At 40.0% G+C, this 12,578-nt stretch overlaps 2 pseudogenes; both read left to right on the forward strand.

The window, feature by feature from the left end:
- The first annotated feature begins 11,803 nt into the window (after positions 1-11,803).
- Positions 11,804-12,007, forward strand: LOC130127483 (small nucleolar RNA U3; annotated as a pseudogene).
- A 390-nt stretch (positions 12,008-12,397) lies between these two features.
- Positions 12,398-12,567, forward strand: LOC130127553 (small nucleolar RNA U3; annotated as a pseudogene).
- Positions 12,568-12,578: the final 11 nt, after the last annotated feature.

Raw genomic sequence — 12,578 nt, forward strand, 5'->3', positions numbered from 1 at the left:
GCCCCAAAGCGTCTGCAGAGTATGCTGCTGGCTCTGCAGAGCTACAGCCTCGGGTGGCGTGTATATATTGGTTGGCTAAAATAACCATAAATGATTCAACGCAGGAGTGTTTTCTTAACCATAATAACCGAAGTTGTGCCGTTTAAACAAAAGTTGCACTCGTGGCTGTCAGCTAGGCATGCTATCGGAAGTAATCTAACCGTCTCAGTCCGGATGTTAACATTAACTACCTAAAACAATGTACACTGGTAGTTGAAATCCCATAACTAAACTGACTATGTAGTCATGTCCTACAGAGCCATTTAACGTGCTTTATTCATGCACGGCTCTGCCGTAAATCAGTTTATGGTGACCCCCCTCTGGGGGTCACTGTCGTGATAAAGTAAATTTATCTATGACATCAGTACAGTGTATAAGCCAGGGCCAGTGATACACGTGAGCGAGACCCTCTGCAGGGCCACTGTGTCAAACACATGCAGGGTCTATGCACAACGATCAAGCGGTCTGTAGTTTAGAGACAGCAGCTGGACGTGGAGCTCATCAACCAGGCCGACTACCTCAATGTCACAGACGGGCGACTCGTGCAGATCCGGCAACACATGGACAATGACGAGCAACTCCAGGCTGTGACATCCTGACTCTGCGCGGTTGGCCTGAAAACAGCGATAAAGCTCCACTTGCAGCAAGGGAATACTGGCATTTGAGGAGCTGGCACGAGTGCACTCTAGTCACATAGGGGTCGAGGCATTATAGATGAAAGTGTTACTGAAAATTCTTATTGAAAAGATGGAGAGATTCGGACACAGGCAAAACGTGTGCATTAAATCTGCCGGCTGACCTCTACATCGAGGGCATAAAGGCTCAATGTCTGGATAAATCTTTGCCAATCTAGCATTAGTGAAATGTACTCTGCTATACATGGCTTAATACAACTGAAAGTTGTACTGATGTAGACGGTGTTTATCAAATTTAAAATGGTCCCATTGGTCATCTGTTAAAGGTGTTGCATGCCAGTTTTAAATTTTCCATGGAATGTTGCTTGATGTTAATGAACTCATACATCTGGGATGTCAATCCTTTATGGTCTGAAGTCAATTCCAGGAAATGGTCGACATGGGTTTTTTCTTCTTCATGGGTTGTATGGAAATGAGGTAAATGTCTTTTGTGCAAAACTCCTGGTCTGTAAATATCAAAAGTGGTTCTCAGGTAAGTCATAGACTATGGATAATTGAGGAAACGATGCAAATATGTCTTATGTATGGATTGATCTTATCCCTTTGTTAAACCATAAAGTAAATGCAGCGTCTGTACGGGAGGGAATGATTAGACTTAATCGGGCAGAAAATAGAACTTCCTTGCAGCCCAAAATGCCTTCTAAACTGATTCCATATTCTTGAGTGATTGACTATTATATTTGAACTCAGGTTATTGCTAAGAAGGGTCAAGGCTGCACCAACCACTGAGCCCAAATGGTGTTGGCATGATGAGAACTCTAATCGTACCCAGTCTGCCTTTCCTGCAGTTGGTTTGTCTTCAAACCAGTGAATTATTTTCTGAATATTGCAGGCCCAGTCATGAAGGAAATTGGGCAAAGCCAGGCCTCTTGAGTGCATTGGTCTTTGGAGATGGGTTTTTCTGCTTCGGCTAGACTTATTCCCCTATATGAACGAGATACTTTTATCAAGCGTTTTTAATTAGGATGGGGATGTTTTGGAAGAGATATAAAAACTTTGGTAATATGACAATCTGTCTTCGAAAAGCTATTAAAAGTGATGATTACAACTGACTTTAAAGCTGGCTCCAACACCAGCAGTCACATCACAGATAATAATAAAAAACTATTTGTATAGCACCTTTTGTACATAAAATGCAGCCTAAAGTGCTTTACATTAAAAATAAGGGAAACAATAAAACTCAACCACAATACAGATAAAATAAGTTAAAAGTAATAAAACACAGACCTAGGCAAAAACACAAAACAAAAGAAATAAAACCACAGTTAAAGGTAAAAAATGGAATTTAAAGCAAGAGCATAAAAATGGGTCTCGAGCTGATTCTTAAAACTATCTATGGACATTGCTTCTCTTATGTGTTGGGTCTATTCCAAGCGGTCGGTGCATAAAAACAAAATGCAGCTTTGCTATACCTTTTTGTAGTTCATTCTAGGGACATTGAGCAGGCCAGCACCAGAGGATCTAAGAGACCGGCTCGGCACATAATCGGATAAGTAGTCAGATAGGTATGAGGGTGCTAAACCATGTAGAGATGCTGGAAGCTAATCAGCAAGATGCTCGACCGCCAATTGGTGACAGAGGTGTCCAAGTTTCCAGCATGGGACATAATCGTTGACGAGACAACAGACGTGCATCTCTGTCACCAAACAGTTGGGTCTTGTGAGGCAAGTAAAATGTTCAAATATGACCAAACTGACTCATGGTGCAGCTAGAAACAGAGTGACAATAGTGTTACTTGGTTTTCTGCAGCTATCTGGGTCCAGATTGGAACTGTAGTGATCAAGTCAAAGGTGTTGAATGTCTGCAAAGTCCAGGCTGGAGACGCAGCGACCCTGACAGAGTCTTAACCATTCTAACCAGCCAGAGGCACTGGTGACCTACCTGTCCAATGCTGCCTCACCATCTCCCTCAGAGTGGAGTTGAGGGAGATGGTGAGGTGGCATTCATGGTTCTTAAGATGTGATCTTTAGTGAAGAAGTGTCGGATTTGCAAGTATCTTTAATAAAATAAATAAATAAAAAACCTCTGCAAGCGATATTGTTGCTGCAACTGCTGATGTGGCGCTTGGTTAAAACTGTTTAATGCAAACAGAGGCCCCCCCATTTTAAAATTGGTTAATGTAAACGGATGCCCCCCCATTTTATATTTTGTTGTAAATGTACAGAAAAAAACACATGCTTGTCAAAGTACAAAAATCTACTCGTATATTTTCGTTGTGTGTGTTAGTTAATGTAGATAGCGGGACCGAAAACTAAAGCATTTATGATCCTAATTCTTTTTGGAGGTGATACGTATTGTCTGAGAGTAAGGGAAAAATCCCAGAAAACTAAAATTATGCATTTTTCTAAAAACCACTTCTCGGCATTTCAGATGATTCTGAGCATTGTTTTTTTTTCAGCTATATAAAAAAAATAATTCTGGGACTTACAAATGTTTTGGCATTATGCAAAATATGCATTGTTGCAAAAATGCACTTATGATCCTAATTTTTTTTGGAGGTGGTAGGTATTGTTCCCGAGAGGACCAGAAATTATGCAAAATATGCTTTTTCTAAAAATGGCTAAAAACCACTTCTCGGCATTTCAGATGATTCTGAGCATTAAGGCGGAGGGAGTTGGAGTGGGGGGGGGGTTAGGGGGAAGGGGGTTAGCTGGCAGGATGAAGATTTAGACGAGTGGATGACCAAACCGCTACATTGTAGCGGGGTTCTTCTAGTTAATGTCATATTACTGGTAACTGATCTACATCGTGTCCTTGCGTTATTACTGGTCACTATGATCAAAGTACGCTTGGCCAACAGAGGGCGCAGTGAGTCTAGTATTCCCGAAGCATCTGTAGGTTGGTGATTCTAGAAGCGTCGTCAGTACGTCATGTGAGTGCTGAGACCACGATAGAAAGGTTCAGCGCTCGGATAATATTTTGTATTCTCCACTTTTCTGCAGGTAGGTTGATCATGGTTATCAGTGTGATAAATGTAATGAGGTTGTACACTCGAGTGGATAGTAACGGTAATCATTAAGCAAGGAAATGTCGAGTTGGACCGTAGTTTATCATGACGACGTTAGACTAGCAACAGCAGTAAAATGGCGACCGCTGACGGAGCGAGTCACGTAAATGTTGTGTTCACAAAAGACGAGATGTCAATATGATAGAAGCCTTTGTGTGTCTTACTATAATCGGTGCTAGCAGGCTAGATCGCTGATTAGCTTAATTATCCGAAGACGATTTGTCGTTCATTTGAGGTTCTAGCTTAGCTAACCGCTAGCTTGGACTACAGTAATACACTGCTGTAGCTAGCCTAGTTTACGGCGACCACGAGGTGGGAGACACTGCGCGTGCTATACGTACTGGTGCTAGTAGAATGGCGACTTAATCTTAACATATCGGCAGCTAGCGAATCAGCGTGTCATCTTCAGACTCATGGGGATTAACAATAAATGGAATATATTAATGTGATAATAGATAAAACACGTAATGGATTAATGTGACTGCGTGTAGTAATGGGTCGATGAATGTAGCCTTTCTAATTCTGTGAACTATTCCGGACGTTAGTACGACCTCGTTAGAGTGCAGGCATAGTATGGTGTTCATGCAGAAAGAACACAGGGTGTATCGGATGAAGTAAACGCAGCTATTTTTAAATAGACATGTTATTCTTAAGAATTTATCTGCTATTCTTAAAAGAGAAGTATACTGGTTTTAAAAATAAGAATCGTTTGATTGGTAAATGTTGGCGTATGTTTAATCTACCTCTTCAATGCAATAGTACCAACCTTCTAAGATATTTCAGGGTCAGGATATGTTGGAACAGTAAAACGGGTATACAGTCTGTAATGAACAATACATTATATATATATATATATATATATATATATATATATATATAATGTGTGTGTATGTAACTTTAGAATACTTGCTTTGTAAACTATAGAGTATAAATTAGTTAACAAACGAACATTATTTACCTCAACTTCTAAGGGGAGGGAAACTTGACCTTTATACTCAACTGGAGTCCTGTAAGAAAGATCTTGATCTGTAAACGAAATATGGGTTAATAAGGAAATTGTAATTGAAGAGTAGTAAACTTTGTACTAGGAAGGTACAATTGTGTATTATTGTATGAGTTAAATGATGGGATTGATGGTTGATTGTCTATTGATGTTACTTGATTGTATTGTTTGAGAATCATCAGTAGGTTGCTGATTCTAGAAACTTTGTCAGTACATGATGCGAGTGATAAGACCACTGCAGAAAGATTCAGTGCTCTGATAATATTTTGTATTCTCCACTTTTCTATAGTTTCCCTACTAAATTACATGTGTTAGACCAAACTGAGCCCCAAGCATCATTTTGTGTCTAACACTGAAATGATAAAGTCTGGCCATCGAATAAATCTCCTAGCTTTTAGTCCCTGGCTGTACCATGCTTTAAACACTATCTTATTGTTTTCCTTTGAAATAAATTCTTCTGTCCCCCCCCCCCCCTTGTAATGTTCCATGTAGGGCTGCGACATCTAGTCCTGAGTCAAGCACCACTACTACCCTTTGTATCAACCCTAAAAAAAATCGGCAAAGGTAGTTCTTGTTGCTACAGGCACTTTTGTTTCATGAAATGTAGAAGATCTACCCAATAGTGGAGCTAGAGTTTATACAGGGATTGGCCAAGGCTAATTCAGGAGGTCCGCAGACAATGACACAAAACTAGTGTATAACCCTAACCTGGCATTTAAAGAGTATGAATGAATCCTGTGGTTGCTGATTAGAGGTTGAAGTGATTCACTTAGCTCGGAGTGCTTCAATGTGGCACATAGTGTGGTCCACTAGGGTTACTTCACTAGAATTCTTTAACATACTATGAGTAGCCAGTGTCTCTACCTCCAGAACTGCAGCTCAATTTCTTTGTCACACACTCTGTGCTATACTAATACTATACTGGAGAGACTGGGGTCACTCTGTTTTCATGAATATGTAATCTGGGTCGAAGTGTTGAACATCCAAAATATTTTCATGAAATAAAGCTCAAGCACCAAGGAGATAAGATGGCATTTGTGTGTGACATAATTTGCATAGTTTATTTATGGAAGTAAATTTACAAATAAACACTGCAATTTGATGTACCATGTATGACCAACTTGTACAGATCTCTGATTCCCAAGTCAAACAATGTTTTTTGTTGTTTTGTGAAAACACAAGATATGCTTGCACAAAATATTAACAAGCAGAAATAGACTTGCAAAAAGAAAAATAATTTTGGTGCCCACCAAGGTTACAAACTTAAACAATGTTCCCTGCAATTATTGCAAGGTTTGTTTTTATTCAAAAACATAATTTCTCAACAAGTAGCTATAATTTCCTATACCTTACGATGGCAAACAGGCCATCTGCAAATTGTGGTAATGTTAACAGATTGATAAGAATTGTTCGTTTCGAGTTCAAGAACAAAAATCTGAGTTGATGGATTTAAGGTTGCTAAATGTTAACTTGCTGAACACTTGGTTGTATTAATTATCTAAACACTTATATTGTAACTTAAAACAGTTCACTGTCTGTGATGTGTATTCCTAGCGCAGATGTAAACCTAATGTTAGGCTAAACTGGGAACCTAGCTCTTTCAGCTGATTAACTCTGTTTTGCAGTCAAATGGCCAGTATGCATCTACACAGCCACTCAACTTTCATAAAAGTTGTTCAGGAAACCTAAACTCGATGGTAAAGCTTACTTCAAAATGGTGCTTTCGCCGTAGGTCTGCCATAGCTGTCAGTCGCTTGCGTAACTCATGAGCTGTGGAAATATTTTCTCATCCTCGATTTTTGAAAAGCAGTGTTGGATGTCAAAATAAACGCTTCTTTCAAGAAGAGGTGAAATGAGATGTCAATCGGCATCAAACTGCAAGTGATAGCGATTGAAGTTTTAGAATGGCATCTGGGCTGGCCAATCAGGGGTGTTCAGTGCCATCCCAGACACCCCTCTGGCTCCACCTTGATTGAGTGGAAGTTTTGTGATTGCACAGGAGCAAATTGTTGTCAGATGTCTAATAAACTGGCTAACCGTTTTTTTTTTTTTTATTTCTTGACCTAGCAAGCACTGTGAGCAGCACTCACTACCTGCTAAACATTTTTAAAGTAGTTTCAAGGTTTTATATTTCATCCAACCTGATGCAGCATGCACTGAGAGATCGCTAATATAAATGGCAGGGAAGCAAGGAAAACTTTCATTCTGCTGCGAGTATTAGAGGAGGATGGAGTGCCCTCTATTGTCCAGAAACGCACACTATCTGTATGTGCTGAAATGTAGTCGATGAGGTTTTCTTGGTGCAATATGTTTCCATCTTAGTGTCAGCCTACCTGGACTAGCAAATTGCTAATGCTCCTGCATAAAGATGGTTGTATTTAATTTGCAGGTGCCGGAATTGAAGGACTCAACACCCTCACAGAAGGGACAGCCCACAAGAAAGGTAATTAAAAACTGCTCTCTGTATGAATAAATGTTCCTGAGTTTTGAGCTGCAATTGTTCAGTTATTTAGCGTTTGGTTTTATGATTGTATGGTTGACGTGTGTACAAAAGGGAAGCACTATAAAAATGCCAATGTACATATCTAATTTATAGGCTCCAGCATCCCCGCGACCCTGAGAGCAGGATAAGCGGTTTGGATAATCGATGCATGGATAACAAAGGAATTCATGCATTGACATATACTTGCATTAATGTAAGCCTTGTCTTGTTCCTTGCGATTAGGTCTTGTCAAAACAGGCAGCAAAATATATGGTACATTCTCTTAAAGAAGAACTTGGACGGAGACCCAGATCCAAACACAGGCCACCTCTATATGACAAACTCTGTCACGGATCTCAACAATCAGTCACCAAGAAATGTAAGTAGTTGTAGTACTCGTTAATTGTTTTTATTTTTTTGGGAGAGTGCACATTAATTAAATCATAAATATGCCAGATTTAGCCTGTCATGTAGTCCTACCTTAGCAATAACCTACAAACTTAATCTGAACACAATTTACTAATTCACTTTCAGTTGGGTATGAATTTGAATATAATTAAGTGAAAACATCTCACATAAGCAATTACAGCTCTTTTTAAGGCTTGTTTTCTATGATTAAACTATTTGTATTTTGATACCGGTTTATGCCTACATTCCATTTGCCCCATCTTTTCTGTTCATGGTATAGAGATGAGTGACTTATTTCATATGGCCACATACAGCTTGCTACCCCTGCAGCAGACAGCTATTAAATGTACAAGTACTTGTTGTTCTTATTTGGTTGATGTAGTTGTTGTTAGTTTCAAATAAGACAACTGTACTTATTTAACTGAACTTTATTTGTGCGCTCAACGGCAAGTGGCCACAGCCTACCGAACATTTCAACAAGTGCCTTTCACTAGCAGCGCACCTTCCTCCTATCAGGAGGGTTACTGTAAAGACTGCAGTAGAAGTGACTAACAAAACAGGCTACTATATTATAGGCACCAACAAAAGTTAACTTAAACTTAACAGTTGTCTCATTTAGGGCTGCAACTATTTTGACAGTCGAATAACTTATCGATTATTGATACAAATAATCGATTATTCAGATTATGACTCGCAGTTACTCAATGGCTCTTATCTATCTGCTTTCAAATGTAGCTTGAGGTTGTTTTAGGCATGCGGTAACGATAAAGATGAGACCTTCATTCAAAAATGTATTTTTTTAATGAATGGTTAAGACTAGTTCAGTGAGGGCAGTTGCTTGCTGGGGTGTACAAGTCTGCTTCCTTTGAAGAAAGCCATCCTTGGTTTGCATTAGAAGATCCAACAAACCCACAACTTGTTCCAATTAATTTGAATGCAACCCACATTGGGCATGCACGCATAGACATGTTGTAGAGATCTTTCACGAATTCAAGTATCAAATCCTCCGGTGTTCTCCAAACTTTTGTATTCGGCAGCAACACTATCTCGAGCCATACATGTCACTATGACAACAATGCGACGTTTAAGCAAAGAATTTTCAAATGGCAGACAGGCTCTGGTTTAACATTGTAAAGTTAGGGCACATATGGAATGTGAACAGGATGGTTGTGAGTATGTCTAATGCCATTAATAATTGATTGATCAAGAGAAAATGTATTTCAAAACGGAAAATGTTACAACTCATAACGTGTTGTAACATGGCTTTTAACACTAACATGAGCTAGCCAGCTAGCTTAACGAGATGAGTCTTCATCATGCAGAGAGCCAATGTGCCACCTCTTCAGATTTTGCGTCGCATTAATCAGTGCATAATTTCCGTTGGTTGGTTAGTAGACGTAGCTCGTACTAACGGTCACATTGTGAGATGGTCATCCTAACTTTGTGACACTGTCACTTTTGTCCCAGGTTATCTTCGGTCGTAAGACTGGAATTATGGCCATCTTTGAACCTGTCTCGCAGTGCAACGTAAGACCACTTTTAGAACCCCGACCAAACATATCGCCACGTTTAGTAATCTGAGACGGCCCAAATCGCATAGTCTGTAGGAGAGAGATAATGTTTAGTTACAGAATTTTTTTTTAAAATTTTTCCAAAAAAAAACACACCCAAACTCCAAATCTGCCTGGAGACACACCAGAGAGCCAATCGGTAATTAGCAGGACAGCCCTCCCAATGGCACGTAAACTGACTATGATGATTGCTGCCTTCAGAAACTGCATTGTCATTGTCAACTATTATGAAAGTAGAGTTGTCATATATGGGCTTTTAAATTTTCAGTTGAGACAAACAATGTTCTTTACAAGGAAAAGAACTGATAATGAAATAAAACAAATTATGTAATCAAGAATTGGAAAAGTGGAACCCTTTCAGTTTTTAAGGATATGGTTCGATGAAAGAATTACATGCTTATCCATTCAGAAAGTAGTGGACAAAGGTAAGAAGGTACTAAATGTAATGGTGTTTAGTTGGAAGTGAATGGGGCAGATGGAACTGCTTTGAAGGCCATATAGAATGGTTTACTTTGGTCAGTATTAGATTATGGCTGTGTAGTGTATGGGTCAGCAGCCAACATTGGGGGAAAAAAATGAGATAAGGTACAATATCAGGCTTTGAGATAATGCAAAGGTGCATTTAAAACAAGCCCAACAGCAGCATTACAGGTAGAAATGGGAGACATGCCACTAGAAATGAGAAGGATAGTTATCCTTCAACTACTGGGCTAATTTACAGGGCCATAGTCAGGATCATCCAACACTAGACACTTCAGTCCCTTGTTGGGAAAAGGAGAGAAGGGAAACAAAAAGCTTTGGATGGACAATGACACGGAAAGCAATAGAATTTGAAGTAAATCAATTAAACATTGAGCCAACAGTGCCTTTGCCAGCAATACCACCGCGGATACTTCCAGATTCCTCAATAGATTTCCCATTATTAGAAAAGAAAAAATGTAAGGATTTGAATTCTGATTGACATAAAATACAGGCTTACATTGATAATTACACAGTTGCATCCAGATTTATACGGATGCATCAAACAGGTCAGTAAATAATCAAGATGGGAGGTGAATTGTTAAGAAGAAACATCTAAATTTACCGTATCCTTAATCCATCAAACTCTATCCGCATCCCTAACCCTAATTCTGGGGGTATCTCCAAGCCAGCACTGGCGGAGGCCCTCTGGTGACACACGCTGGCCCGGGCATTCAACCCTTAACTTTCACAACGAGAAGGTCAGTATTATCCATCAGAAATGCCATTGCCATGGTTCGCTTGCCTACTGTGAAGAGTTAGTCTCTGTTGCTGTGGTGATCTTTGTGGGATTGTCTACCTGAGCAAGTAAAATCTTACCCTAACAAAAACCCAACCCAAAGGTGTGGAAAGATCCGGCAATTTTATCCAAAACTCACTCTGAGAAGCTCAAGACTTTACATAAGAAATGCCATTACCGTCGTTAGCTTGGCTACTGCAAAGTTAGTCTCTTTTGCTGTGGTATTGTCTGCCTGAGCAGATAAATCCCTAACCCAACCGAATCATGTAGGAGGCATCTGTTAATTTTAGCCAAAACTATCACTCTGAGAAGCTCGGTGCTTTCCATTATAAATGCCGTTACCGTGGTTAGCTTGGCTACCGTGAAGAGTTAGCCTCTGTTGCTGTGGTATTCTCTGTGCGATTGATTGCCCAAGCTGATAAAACGCTTACACTAATCGAAATATGTAGAAAGAGCCGTCCGTTAATTTTATCCAAAACTTTCATTCCGAGAAGCTCGGTACTTTCCATCCACAGTGCCATTGTCATAATTAGCTTGGCTACAATGAAGAGTTGGTCTCTGTTGCTGTGGGATTTCTGAGGGATTGTTCGACTAAACGGATAAAACCCTTACCCTAAGTGAAACATGTAGAAAGCACTTCAGTAATTTTATCCAAAACTTTCACTTCGAGAAGCTTGGTACTTTACATCAGAAATGCCATTGCCGTGGTTAGCATGGCTACTGCGAAGAGTTAGACTCTGTTGCTGTGGTATTCTCTGTGCGATTGTCTACCTGAGCTGATAAAACCCTTACCCTAAGCGAAACATGTAGAAAGAGCCATCTCGTTCTACATCTTTCGGTCAGGGTTGGCGTAGGGTTATGGTCGGCAACAGAGACTGTCTGCCTGTGCAGATAAAACCCTTATACTAAACCTCTCCCAACCCTTAAAAATGTAGGAAGAGCCATCCGTTAATTGTATACAAACCTAAAGCTCCAAGACACTCAGTATTAACCATCAGAAATGCCATTGCTGTGGTTAGCTTGACTCCTGTTAAGAATTAATCCCACAAAGAATACCATAGTAAGACACTGTCTTGGCGGTTGCCAAGCTAACCACTGCAGTGGCGTTTCTGATGGAAAGTACAGAGCTTTTCGGTGTGAAAGGTTTGGATAAAATTAACAGCTCATTCTACACTTTTTTGTTATACTTGGAGGTAGAACTAGGGTAAGAGGTTTTTTTTTTTTTGTTTGTTTGCTCAGACAGCCAAGTCTCTGCTGTAGTATTGTCTACCCTAGCAGATCAAACCCCAGCCCTAACCGCAAGATCCATCCGTTAAGTTTATCCAAACCTAAAGCTGCAGAAGACTATTTTAAGCGATCATTTCTGCCTTACGTAACTTGAAATATGTTTCTAAGTGATTCCCACCAGCCACGATTATAGGCTGTTGTGAATCTTCCTGAGCGCAAAGCGGGTACAGGGAAGTTGTTTAATGACAAACTCTGCTTTTATGACCGTTGAGTGCTCCTTTATAGGAACTTTGAGGAAGGAGCGCATTCTGAGGGGTTAAAAAGGGGGGAAAATCCAGAAATCCAGTTTTATCCAGACCTAAACTTTAGTCCTAATCCTTACCCTAAAAAAATTAAATTGCAATAGCGGACAACTTAAAAATAAAAAATAAAAAAGCTTATTACTCTAAACCCCAACAACTTTCAAGCTTAAAGCAGGGTAAACTAATCAAGATGGGAGGTGAATTGTAAAGAAGAAACATCCAAATTTACCGTATCCTTAATGCATCAAACTCTATCCACATCCCTAACCCTAATTCTGGGGGTATCGCCAAGCCAGCGCTCTGGTGACACGCGCTGACCCGGGCATTCAACCTTAAACTTTCACTCCGAGACGGTCCGTATTATCCATCAGAAATACCATTGCCGTGGTTTGCTTGCCTACTGCGAAGAGTTAGTCTCTGTTGCTGTGCTGTTCTTGAGAAATGTGTTTCTAAAGTGAGTCCTGCTATCCATGATGATGAGCTGTGATGCTTCTTCCTGAGAATAAAGCAGGTACAGAGAAGTGGCTTAAACACAATTTCTGTGCTTTTGTGGAAAGAAGCATGCTCTGAGTGGTAAAATGCAGAG

Source organism: Lampris incognitus, chromosome 1, assembly GCF_029633865.1.
Source record: "Lampris incognitus isolate fLamInc1 chromosome 1, fLamInc1.hap2, whole genome shotgun sequence".
NCBI lineage: Eukaryota > Metazoa > Chordata > Actinopteri > Lampriformes > Lampridae > Lampris > Lampris incognitus.